General features: G+C 40.6%; 1 pseudogene; it reads right to left on the reverse strand.

Moving 5' to 3' along the window:
• Positions 1 to 11,781: 11,781 nt before the first annotated feature.
• LOC103164436 lies at positions 11,782 to 12,994 on the reverse strand (annotated as a pseudogene).
• Between the last annotated feature and the right edge of the window lie 1,275 nt (positions 12,995 to 14,269).

Raw genomic sequence — 14,269 nt, forward strand, 5'->3', positions numbered from 1 at the left:
AGTATAGAAGAATGCGAAGAAATTCAGCTCAAAGGTACAGAAAATATATTCAACAAAATCATAGAAGAAAACTTCCCCAACCTACAGAAGGATATGCCAATGAAAGTACAAGAAGCTTTCAGAACACCAAATAGATTGGACCACAAAAAGAAGTTCCCTCACCACATAATAAGCAAAACAACAAACTTATAGAATAAAGAAAAAATATTAAGAGCAGCAAAAGAAAAAAGCTAAGTAACATATAAAGGCAGACTTATCTGAATTACAACCAACTTCTCAATGGAAACTTTGAAAGCCAGAAGATCCTGGATATTTGTTCTACAAACGCTATGGGAACATGGATGCCAGCCAAGACTACTCTTTCCAGCAAAGCTTTCAATCACTATAGCTGGAGAAAACAAGTTATTCCATGACAAAACCAGATTTAAGCAATACATATCCATTAATCCAGCACTACAAAAAGTTCTGGAAGGAAAACTCCAACCCAGCGAAGATAACAACACTCACAAAAACATAGGCAATAGATAATCCAATTTTACCAAAGACGTGCATTATGGAAAGGCAGATTATTGGTTTGGCTGGAATATTTTCCACTCTTCTCTTAGGTTGATGGTTCTACAACCATGTACACACTCTTTATTTGCCTATCTTGGAGAGCTGGAGGACGTGCATGCGGCCGTGAGACTTACCTCATGCTGTGTCATAAAGACCACCATTATCTCTTCAACACTCTGACTTGCTTGCTTTTTTAAAATATTTCAATTAAAAAAGATTTGGTTACTAATTTTGAAAAACTTGCTTATGACATACCATGTTTCTCTATGACAGTTTCATACATATATACTTTTAATTACCCTTCCCCAAGCTTCTCCCCTCCAACACCTCCCTAGTCCCCACTCTTACTGAAACCTTCCTGCTCTTGTTACACCCCCACTTCCAGATCATGTGCTCTATTCCTTTCCCGCTCATCCTTCTTAATGTTTCCTTTCCCTCATGTGGGCAGCTGTCCAGCTTCCTGGCATCTACATACACTCATAGTCACATGATATAGTCAAAGATTTGCGTATGTTTTTCATTCTGATGCTGGGATAACTCACTAGTGTTTGTTCCAGCTGCATCTATTTTCTTGCAAGTTCTATCATTTCGTTTTTCTTTATTGATGAATATTATTCATATATATGTATATATAGTTGACTTTTTGGCCGTACTGTGCAGAGGTTGTCTATTGGACATGGTATCTGAGGACCTGAGAGAATGGGGTGGACTCTGGTCTGATGCTGTAGACAACCTTACTTCAATTTCAATTTCAGAGTACTTTTGTTTGTTTGTTTGTTTTGGTTTTTTGAGACAGGGTTTCTCTGTATTGTTTTGGAGCCTATCCTGGAACTCACCCTGTAGACCAGGCTGGTCAGAGTACTTTTATACATATATGTGACAAAGAAAGCAATGATCCAAAGAAGGTTATTTACATTCAGGAAAACATGTAAATAAATGACAATAAACTCATATTAAATATTAACATAGAGTTCCTTTACTTTTTGAGGACAGATCAATTTAAACACAATTGCCTGGCACAAACTATAGATTGTATCTGGGAGCACGAAAGCAAGACAGAAGGCCATATCCAGAATCAGGGTACACTGACCAGATTGGGTTCTATAGCTGTGATCTGACACCTATGTTATAGCTATAAGATGTAAACATGCCTTATAAATTGATTATAAATGTTTCACACAGGAGGCACAAAATCATATTCAAGAACAATCTAGTGAAGTAAAAGGCCCTCTTCCTTTTTCCTGGAGCCTCTCTCACAGTTCCTTAAGGTACTGCCTTCCATGAATACAGTCTTTTGACTGTATTCCTAATATATACATACACACATATATATCTCTGCATATATATGTAATTTCATTATCCTGTTGTGAAATGTTAGATGTAGTAGTATTACATTCCATTATGCTGTGGATAATGCATAGATGTGCTGCATTCTTTTATGTTGCATTTGTTTAACACTGTAAATCTCTGTTACTTGGCCTGTCTAAAACACCTGATTGGTTTAATAAAGAGCTGAATGGTTAATAGCTAGCCAGGAGAGAGAAATAAGCAGGACTGTCAGGCAGAGAGAATAAATAGAAGAAAGAAGGAGGAGGAGGGTGCCAGGGGCCAACCAGCCAGCCACACAATAAACCACAGAGTAAGTAAGAAAGAAAGATATATGGAGTAGAGAAAGGTAAAACCAGAGGCAAAGGTAGATGGGATAATTTAAGTAAAGCTGGCAAGAAATAAGCCAAGGGAAATCCAGGCATTCATAAGCAATGATGTCTCCATATATTTATTTGGAGCTGGGTGGTAGGGCCCAAAGAGTAAAAAACAGTTCAACTACATTATTCATTTTTTTGTAGAACATCCAGGCTGCCTTCATTTCCTAGATATTTTGAACAGAGCAGCAACAAACATGGTTGAACAATTATCTCTGTAGTAGGATACAGAGTCCTTCAGACTTATAATCAGGGATTTTACAACTCTTCCTCTTTTAGATTTCTGAGAATGCTTCACACTGATTTCCATAATTGTTACATCAGTTTGTGCTTCCACCCAGGGTGAATGAAGGCTCCCTATTTCCCAACATCTTCACCAGCATTTGATATCATTTGATTACTTAATAATAGCTATTCTGAATGTGGTGAGATGAAGTATCAAATTAGTTTACCTTCCATTTCACTGATGGCCAAGAATGTTCATGCTTCGTTTATTGACCATAGGTATTTTTTCTTTTGAGAACTCTCTGTTTAGTACCATAGCTCATTTTTTGTTTGATTGTTTTCATTTTGTAGTGGTTGACTCCTCTGTCAGATGAGTAGCTTACAAGATTTTCTGTCATATGTAGTTTGGCTCTTTCCTCAGTTAACTGTCTCATTCATTGCCTTCCTGTATTTATTTACATTAGTTCACTTATTTTTTTCCCAGATTTTTTTTATTTGAATTAGAAACAAGATTGTTTTCATGACAATCCCAGTTTCCCTTCTCCCTCCTGTCCTCCCCTATCACCCCTCATCAACTAAAACCCTACCTATCACATATCCTTTCTGCTCTCCCTGGATGGTGAGACCTTCCATAGGGTGTCATCAGAGTCTATCGTATCCTTTGGAATAGGGCCTAGGCCCACCCCAATGTGTCTTGACTCAGGGAGTATTTCTCTATGTGGAATGGGCTCCCAAAGTCCACACCTATGCTAGGGATAAGTACTGAACTACTAAAGGAGCTCACATACATTTCCGAGGTTTCCTCAATGAAACCCATGTTCCTGGGGTCTGGATAAGTCCCATTCTGGTATCCCAGCTATCAGTCTGGGGAGCAAGAATTCCCCGATGTTCAGGTCAGCTGTTTATGTAGGTTTCACCAGCCTGGTCTGGACCCCTTTGCTCTTCACTTGTCTGCATCTGGATTCCAGTTCAGTTTGGTGATTAGTTGTGGGTGTCTGCTTCTACTTCCACCAGCTGCTGGATGAGGGCTATCAGAGAAGCTAGTAAACAAGGAGGACCAGAAGAGAGACATACATGGTCCCTTGGAGAAGGGGAAAAGATCAAGATCCCCTGAGCAAATTAGGAGCATGGGAAGAGGGGAGAGGGAGCTAGGAGAATGAGAAGGGGAGAAGGAGAGGGATGCAGAGGAAACAAAGGAGCAGAAAGGTTGTGGTGGGGGAAGAATAGAAGATAACAAGAATGGAGATACCATAACAGAGGGAGACATTTTAGGTTTACAGAGAAATCAGGCCCTAGGGAAATGTCTGGAGATCTACAAAGATGACACCAACTAACAATCTAAGCAACAGAGGAGAGGCTTCCTTAAATGCCCTCCCCGGATAATGAGACTGAAGGCATCCACATTTGTAAAAGAAACATTACTAAAGCTCAAATCACACATAAAAACATCACACCCTTATAATAGGAGACTTCAACACCCTGTTCTCACTACTAGATAGGACCACCAGACAGAAAATCAACAAAGAAACAAAAGAACTAACAGAAGTTATGACCCAGTTGGGATTGACAGACATCTATAGACCATCCCACCAAAACACAAAAGAGTAAACCTTCTTCTCAGCCCAACAGAGAATCTTCTCTAAAACCGACTACATACTTGGCAATGCAGCAAACCTACACAGATACAAAAAATTGGAATAACCCCCTGTATCTTATTAAACCACCATGTTTAAAGTTAGAATTCAATAACAACACAAATTACAGAAACCCTAAAAACTCATGGAAATTGAATAATGTTCAACTGCAACATTCCTGGCTCAAGGAAGAAAAAGAAATTAAAGACTTCCTAGAATTTAATGAAAATGAAGACACAACATATCCAAACTTATGGGACACTTTGAAAGCACTGCTAAGAGTTCATAGCACTAAGTGCCCACATGAAGAAACTGGAGAATAGTCACACTAGAGAATTAACAGTGCAACTGAAAGCTCTAGAACAAAAGGAAGCAAACTTGCCACAGTGGAGTAGACTCCATGAAATTATCAGACTGAGGACTGAAATTAATAAAGTAGAAACTAGGAAAACAATACAAAGAATCAATGAAACAAAGAGTTGCTTCTTTGAGAAAGTCAACAAGATAGACAAACCTTTATCCAAACTAAACAAAAGGCAGAGAGAGATCATGCTAATTAGAAACTCAGAAATGAAAAGGGGGACATCACAATGTACATTGAGGAAATCCAGAGAATCATCAGGTCAGACTTTTAAAACCTGTACTCCACAAAATTCGAAATAATTTTCTGGATAGAAATTGTTCACCTACTAAAATTAAACCAACAGATAAGCAATTCAAACAGATCTATAACCTCTAATGAACTAGTAGCAGTCATCAAAAGTCTCCCAACCAAAGAGGCCCAGGGCCAGATGGTTTCAGTACAGAATTCTACCAGAAATTCAAAGAAGATCTCTCTCTATACCTGTATTGTCTCCCTCTATCAAGTCTTCTCCTTTCTTGCCCTCCTCTATTCCTCCCCTCTCTCAGTCTGGCATAAGGGAAATGTGAGGGGATCCACAGGGACGACTCCAACAAAGAATCCAAACAGTGGTGGAGAAAATGACATTGATGTCCTTCCCCTAAAATGAGATTGGTATCTACCTTGGTTACCATGCCTAGAGCCTTACTCCAATAGCTGTTCAAAGCAGAAACAGGCACCCATAGCTGAGCCCTGTAACATACCCCTGGAATCAAATTGTAGAGAGGGAGGAGGGATGAGCAAAGAAGCCAAGTTGGTGTGCAGAAACCCGTAGAAACAGTTGACCTGACCTAGTAAGAGCATAGAGAGACCCTAGTCATAAACCTGGGGAACCAGAATTGGACCAAACCAAGCCGTCTGAATGTGGGTGCCAGCTAGGAGGCCAAAACAGTCTATGGGACCTCTAACAGTGGAGCCATCTTTATCCCTAGAGCACAAATGGACTTTGGGGGTCCATTCCCTATGGAGAGATACTATTGCAGCCCAGATGCAGCAAGGAGGGCCTAGCGCCTCCTCCAAAAGATATGACAGACTATGAAGGTCCCTGGTGGAGGGCCTCACTATCCCTGGGGAGGAGTTTGGGGATGGGTTGGGAGGGTTGTGGGGGAACATGGGAGAGTGGGAGGGTAAGGGAATGGGGGGAGGGGTGGATATGTAAACATGAGTAGTAATTAAAGAATTAAAAAAATAAAACAGAAACTAATAAATAAACCACTATAGCACTGTTAATAAAAAATACAAATAAAAATGAGGAACAAAAGAAATTCAAAGAAAAGCTAATACCAGTACTCATCAAATTTTTCCACACCAAGCAGCAGAAGGGACATTGCCAAGATATTTTTATGAAGCCACAATTACCTTGGTACCCAGGCCACACAGAGACACACTATCAAGAGAATTACAGGCCAATCTCCCTCATGAACATCGATGCAAAAATATTCAACAAAATACTGGCAAATCAAATCCAAGAACACATCACAGAAATCATCTACCATGATCAAGTAGGCTTCATCCCAGGAATACAGTGATGGTTCAACACATGAAAATCCATCAATGTAATCTACCAGGTAAACAGACTGAAAAAGAAAAACTACAGGATCATTTCACTAGGGGCTGAAAAAGCCTTTGACAAAATCCAACATCCCTTCATGATGAAGGTATTGGAGAGAACAGGAATAACAGGAACATATCAAAGCATGATAAAAGCAATATACAGCAAACTAACAGCCAACATCAAACTAAATGGAGAGAAACTCAAAGTGATTCCTCTAAAATCAGGAACAAGACAAGGCTGTCCACTCTCTCCATATCTCTTCAATATTGAACTTGAAGTTCTAGCTAGAGCAATAAGACAACAAAAGAAGATCAAGGGGATACAAATTGGGAAGGAAGAAGTCAAACTTTTACTATTGCAGATGATATGATATGATATGATGATATGATAATTTACATAAGTGACTCGAAAAACTCTACCAGGGAACTCCTACAGCTGATAAACACCTTCAGCAAAGTGGCAGGATACAAGATTAACTCAAAAAAATCAGTAGCCCTACTATATACAGATGATAAATGCGCTGAAAAAGAAGTCAGAGAAACATCACCCTTTACAATAGCAACTAACAGCATAAAATATCTTGGAGTAACACTAAGCAAAACATGAAAGTCCTGTATAGTAAGAACTTTGAGTCTTTAAATAAAGAAATTAAGAAGATACCAGAAAATGGAAAGATCCCCCATGCTGTTGGACAGGTAGGATCAACATAGTAAAAATGGCAGTCTTTCCCAAAGCAATCTATATATTCAATGCAATTCCCATCAAAAATCCCAACACAATTCTTCACAGACCTTGAAAGAACAGTACTCAACTTCATATGGAAAAACAAAAAACCCAGGATAGCCAAAACAACCCTGTACAATAAAGGAACATCCTGAGGCATCACCTTCCCAGACTTCAAGCTCTAATATAGAGCCATAGTCCTGAAAACAGCTTTATAATTCTTTATTTTAATTTGAAAGAAAATTATTTTACATGTCAATCCAGGTCCCTCTCCCTCCCCTCCTCCCCTGCCTCCCCCAACAAACACCCTACCTATCCCATACTCTTTCTGTTCCCCAGGGAGGGTGAGGCCTTCCATGGGGGGGGTCTTCAAAGTCTGTCATATCATTTGGCATAGGGCCTAGGCCAACCCCTTGTGTCTAGATCAGGGAGTATTCCTCCATGTGAGATGGGCTCCTAAAGCCCATTCCTAGGCTAGGGATAAGTACTGATCCACTACAAGAGGCCCCATAAGTTTCTAAGGTCTCCTCGCTGACACCCACATTCAAGGGGTCTGGATCAGTCCCATGCTAGTTTCCCAGCTATCAGTCTGGGGACCAAGAGCTCTCCCTTGTTCAGGCCAGCTGTTTCTGTGGGTTTCACCAGGCTGGTCTGGACCATTTTGCTCATCTGTCCTCCTTCTCTGCAACTGGATTTCAGTTCAGTTCAAGGTTTAGCTGTGGGTGTCTGCTTCTACTTCCACCAGCTGCTGGATGAGGGCTATACAATGGCATATGAATTCGTCATCAATTTCATTATCAGGAGAAGGCATTTAAGGGAGCCTCTCCTCTGTTGCTTAGATTGTTAGTTGGTGTCATCTCTGTAGCTCTCCAGACATTTCCCTAGTGCCTGTTTTCTCTTTAAACCTATAATGTCTCCCTCTATTATATTATCTCATATCTTGCTCTCTTCTGTTGTTCCCCCAACTCAACCTCCCTGCCCCATCATGTCTTGCTCACCCCTCCTCTTCTCCCTTTCTCAATCTCCTAGATCCCTCTCTCCTTCACCATGCTCCCAAATTGCTCAGGAGATCTTGTCCCTTTCCCCTTCTCCAGGGGACCATGTATGTCTCTTTTAGTGTCCTCCTTGTTTACTAGCTTCTCTGGCAGTGTGGATTGTAGGCTGGATATCTTTTACTCTATGTCTAAAATCTACACATGAGAGATTATTTACCATGTTTGTCTTTTTGTGACTAGGTTACCTTGCATGGTTTCTTCTAGTTCCATCCATTTGCCTGCAAATTTCAAGATTCCATTGTTCCCCCCCCCCACTGGGTAGTACTCCATTGTGTAAATGTACCACATTTTCTCTACCCATTCTTCAGTTGAGAGACATCTAGGGTTTTTTTCAGGTTCTGACTATTACAAATAATGCTGCGATGAACACTGTTGAACAGATGTCCTTGTTGTATGAATGTGCTTCTTTTGGGTATATGCCTAAGAGTCGAATTGCTGGATCTTTGGTAGACTGATTGCCCTTTTCCTGAGGAATCACATATAGATTTCCAAAGTTGCTGAGTTGGCACTCCCACCAGAAGTGGAGGAATGTTCCCCTTTCTCCACATCCTCTCCAGCATAAACTGTCATTGGTGTTTTTGATTTTAGCCATTCTGACAGGAATAAGATGGTATCTTAGAGTTGTTTTGATTTGCATTTCCCTGATGGTTAAGGATGTTGAACTCTTTCTTAAGTGTCTTTCAGCCATTTTAGATTCCTCTATTGAGAATTGTCTATTTAGTTCTGTACACCACTTTTAAATTGGATTATTTGGTGTTTTGGAGACTAGTTTCTTGAGTTCTTTGTAAATTTTGGACGTCAGCCCTCTGTCAGAAGTGGGGTTGGTCAATATCTTTTCCCAATCCGTGGGCTGTCGTTTTGTCTTGTTGACTGTGTCCTTTGCTTTACAGAATCTTCTTAGTTTCAGGAGGTCCCATTTATTAATTGTGGATCTCAGTGTCTGTGCTACTGGTGTTATGGTCAGGAAGCACTCTCCTGTACCAATTAATTCAAGGTCATTTCCTACTTTCTCTTGTAATAGGTTCAGTGTGGCTGGGTTTATGTTGAGGTTTTTGATCCATTTGGACTTAAGTTGTGCGTAGCGATAAACATGGATCTCTCTGCAGTCTTCTACATACACTCCAGCATTCAGTTATGCCATCAACATTTGTTGAAAATGCTTTCTTTATTCCATCGTATAAATTTAGCTTCTTTGTCAAAAATCAAGTGTTTGTAGGTGTGTGGGTTATTATCAGGGTTTTCAACTCTATTCCATTGGTCTACCTGTCTATTTTTGTGTCAATACCAAGCAGTTTTCAGAACTATATTTCTATAATAGAGCTTGAAATTATGCATAGTGATGCCTCCAGAAGTTTTTTATTGTATAGGGCCAAAAACAGACATTTAGATTAATGGAATCGAATTGAAAACCCTGATTTTAACACACACACCTATGAACACCTGATCTTTGACAAAGAATCTAAAACTATAAAATGGAAAAAAGAAAGCATCCTCAACAAATGGTGTTCGCATAACTGGACAATGACATGTAGAAGACTGCAGATAGATCCATATCTATCACCATGCACAAAACTTAAGTCCAAATGGATCAAAGATCTCAACATAAATCCAGCCACACTGAACATCTTAGAAGAGAAAGTGGGAAGTAATCTTGAATGAGTTGGTACAGGAGACTGCTTCTTGAACATAGCACCAGTAGCCCAGACACTGAGATCCACAATTAATAAATGGGACCTCCTGAAACTGATTAACTTCTCTAAGACAAATCACACAGTCAGCAAGACAAAAGGGCAACCCACAGAATGGGAAAGATATTTACCAACTCCACATCTGACAGAGGGCTGATCACCAAAATATACAAAGAACTTAAGAAGGTAGTCCCCATTACACCAAATAATTCAATTAAAAAGAGAGGTACCAAATTAAATAGAGAATTCTCAATAGAGAAATTTAAAATGGCTGAAAGACAGCCAAGAAAGAGTTCAACATCCTTAGCCATCAGGGAAATGCAAATCAAAACAACTCTGAGATACCATCTTATTCCTGTCAGAATGGCTAAAATCAAAAACATCAATGACAGTTTATGCTGGAGAGGATGTGGAGAATGGGAAACACTCCTCCACTGCTGGTGGGAGTACAAACTTGTATAGCCACTTTGGAAATCAGTATGAAGGTTCCTCTAGAAAATTGGAATCAGTCTACCACAAGATCCAGCAATTTCACTCCTAGGCATATACCCAAGATTCATACAATAAGGACATCTGTTCAACTGTGTTCATAGCAGCACTATTTGTAATAGCCAGAACTTGGAACTAACCTAGATGCCCCTCAATTGAAGAATGGATAGAGAAAATGTGGTATATTTACACAATAGAGTACTACTCAGTGGGAAAAAATGGAATCTTGAAATTTGCAGGCAAATGGATGGTACTAGAAGATACCATCCTAAATGAGGTAACTCAGTCACCAAAACACAAACATGGTATGTACTCACTCATATATGGGTTTTAGGCATGGAATAGGGAATTGCCAGCCTACAACTGGCAATCTAAGCAATAGTGGAGAGGCTACCTTAAATACCCTTCCTCAATAATGAGATTGATGACTACCTTATATGCTATCCTAGAGCCTTCAATCATTGGTTGATGGAAGCAGGGGCAAACACCCACAGCTAAACACTGAAGTGAACACCTGGAACCCAGTTTCAGAGAGGGAGGAGTAATGAGCAATTGGGTCAAGACCTGGTTGCTGAAACCCACAGAATCTGCTGACCTGAACAAGGGGGATCTCAGGGACCCCAGACTGATGGCTGAGGGGCCAGCATGGGACTGATCCATACCCCGTGAACATGGATGTCAGTGAGGAGGCCTTGGCAATCTATGGGGCCTCTGGAGGTAGACCAGTATTTATCCCTGAAATACAAATGGACTTTGGGAGCCCATACCACATGGAGGGATGCTCTCTCAGCCTGGACACATCAGTGAGGGCCTTGGCCCTGCCTGGGATATTATGACAGACTTTGGAGATCCCCATTGAGAGTCTCACACTCCTTGGGGAGTAGAGGGGTATAGGGTGGTGACTTGGGGGATTTGCGGCAGGGTGGGAGCAGGGGAGGGAGAGGGAGCTGGAATTGACATGTGAAGCAAGCTTCAGTGGAACAGGCAGATAGATCTCTTCTAGACCACCTCAGGACTATATCCCTCTGTCCAAAAACATTTCTTGTAAATCTACCAGCCTCACAGTCTGGGGAATCAGATGAGCATATTCAGTCTTCCTCCTGTCCTTCAATTCTAACCTACTATCCTATTCCCCACCCCTGTACCAGACTACCTGATGTGGCCTCTATTCCCTGTGTGCCTACATTCCCAAGGGTCTAGGCAGATCCTTTGGCATAACCTGCTTTTCTCCTACCTGTGGACCCCTGCAAACTCCCCATTCTAGCCCACATGTAATCCTAATTGTCAGTCCCCAATACCTAATAGCACATTGTACCCAGATCCCCCAGTGGCCATACATGTATCTCAGAAGCATTTCCTGCCAAGCAACCTGCAACCACAACGGTCTACTAAGAACCAGTGAAGGAAACTGACCTGATATGAACACCAAGAAACACCTCCAGATGCTTAGAACCCAGTGCAAAGACACTGACATGAACCCAAGATAACAACCCTCCACCAGAAGCCAATAACTCCATTTCTGTGGGCCTTGAGAAATACAATATAGCTGAAGCACAATACAAGGACATCAAAAATAGCAATTGTGAATATGTTCAAGGATCTTACAGAGGATATGAATAAAGAAGACATAAAAATAAAGTCTGTGAAAACAAAAACAGTAGAATGAAATGATGAAAAATTCAAGGTATGAAAGTAAAACTTAATCATTAATTTGTTAATTTATTTTGGAATCCCTGTGCATCTCTCCCTTGATCCTAATCAAGGGTGTTCAGAGATAAGCAAGGGACAAAAGTCTTGATATACCCCATGCAGAGCTCCACCAAGAGGTCAGGTATGAAAGTATCTTCGGTGTCCCCAGAGCAAAGGGGCGCCATGAAATCCCAACATTGGACTGGGCCAGCTTATGCTCCCACAGGACTTGGTAACAGAGACAGATTTCATACATTTGGAGTAGGAGGCAGTTGCAGGACTTCTCTGCCACAGCCTTGGCAATCCATGCAGGGATGGTTATCATGAGCTCATCCCCAACCACCTGGATGTCTGCACTAGCTGTGAACTTCTGCCAAGCCTCCCTGTTGCCCTGGTCAAAGGGATCTTTGATGGACACCATAGAATATTAACAGATAGACTTACACAGGTCATTCATCTAGTTGGGCATGACTAGATGTACCTGTTGGAGTCATAGGAGACTACAAGTCTAGGTCATACTTACCTGACCTGAAGAATGCAGAGTCAGCCATGTCCATGCAGATGATGCCCTGGTCAGTGTAGCTGGCATTCTCAGTTGTGGACTTCAGCAGTTCCAAGCTTGTTTGTTCTAGGATGTTAGGCACAAACCTGTCCTTATCACTCACATGGTGGCTTTCTTCCTTCATTTCTTTTTGATGACATTCTTCAGGTCATGATACCCCTCTGCTTCAGTGCACATGGCTTTGCAGAAACTGTACACCACCACAGGCAGGGTCATGAACTTTTGCAGGTCCAACTTGTTGCCAGCATGAGGACCATAATTGATCACATTGAAAACTGGGAAATGCAGGATGACTGAATGGATGTCAGCCAAATCAGTGATATGAGGGTACAGGGACACCCCATTTTCCATGGCACCATCTTTTGAAAAAGCCAGGGACACTTCCTGTGTGGCATTTGCTTCAAATTTAGATTTATTTTCAGTGCCATGTATCTTGATGATCAGTTTGTCCATCTTCTCTTGTTCCACAACGTTCAGTTTCTTTCAACCCAGATCATGTGCAATAGTTTTATTGATGTGCTCAACAACCTTTAGACCCTCTTCCTTAGTAGCACATGTTATCATCGTCACAAAGTTCTGGGCCCAATAGACATTAGTGGGAGCATTGTTGGGCACAGCAGATTGGAAGAGACATTTTGAGGTGCAGAGATCAACATCAACAGTGGGATCTCCTAAGAGTGAAAGATCTCACTGGCATGAATCTTGAGAACATTCATGGTTAATTTCTGGCCTTTGGATTGTTACACAGGAAAGAAAAAGGTTTCTGCAGACACAGGAGAGTACATTCATTAGAATTCACTAATAATAAAAAATTACTAAAGAGAGCCCAAACTGAAATAAAAGTGGAAATAAATAATTTAGGACATTAAAGAAACCTCACAGCTAACCTCTTGAGAACATTCCACATCTCTTCTGCTTCCTCCATTAACACCTGGAATTCTTTAGAGATTGCAATATTGTGGACCAGTGTGAGTAATCACCAGCTCTGTGCATTGAGTTTCTAATGTTATGTAAGAGTAATTAGTTAGCCTGTCCCTGTAGGTCATTATCTTTTTCTCTACAATACAGGACAATATAACCCTGTTTGCTCTTCCTACAGTGTTCTGCATCAGGAACCTCTTCATTGTATCCATTTGAGGATTCAAGAGTGAGCTTGATCCTTCAGCAGGCAACAAGCAGGGGAGATTTGTCATATCTACTCCCCTTCATCATGGACACACAGAGCCACAGTTTATTCGTGTAAGTTCTGAGGGAATTGAGGATGAAGAGACTAGAAGAATTACTATTTATTCCTAATCATATGAACTATGATAATTTGATCAGCATGGTGATGTAATATGTGCAATAATAATTTGATCCCCTTACTGGGATTTTATATCTGTAGTGGCTGTCCTGAAATTCTCATTGAAGTATCCCCAGGATCTCTTCCCAACACTCCTATTACCAAAGTGAGTAGAAAATACAGCCAACTCTATTGTTTCATAGGCAATCTAAAGTAATGTAGCTACTTTAGATTGGTGAGGGTGAGGGTGATTAAGTTGTTACACTTTTGAAGAAAGCTACTATGTGTGTGTAACTATTATGGTCTTCCCTGGTTGGAAGATCTGAGCTCTATACTTTATGTATTTTACTTTATCTGAATAGCTCTTCCAAATCTCAGGAATATAAACTTCTGCGTAGGTATTATCTTACTGAAGATAAAAGACAAAGACAGTATTCCTGTGTAACATGTTCTAGGTAGTCAGATAGAAGTGAATGAATTCTTTTCTTAATTACTTTGCCCGATCAAAACACAAAATGGTCTTTTCAGTAAACAGACATTGCATAAATCTTCATTACAAAAACCCCCCAATCCAAAAAACAAACAAACAAACAAACCCCAACCCATGTCTTCTTCCCTCATAGTTTCCAGATCTTTATAACAGAAACTTCACCTCTGAAGTGCTGGTTTTACAGATCCTCTAGGATTGCGTTCTATTTTTCTGCATATT

This window comes from Cricetulus griseus (genome assembly GCF_003668045.3).
Source record: "Cricetulus griseus strain 17A/GY chromosome 1 unlocalized genomic scaffold, alternate assembly CriGri-PICRH-1.0 chr1_1, whole genome shotgun sequence".
NCBI classification, from domain to species: Eukaryota; Metazoa; Chordata; class Mammalia; order Rodentia; family Cricetidae; genus Cricetulus; species Cricetulus griseus.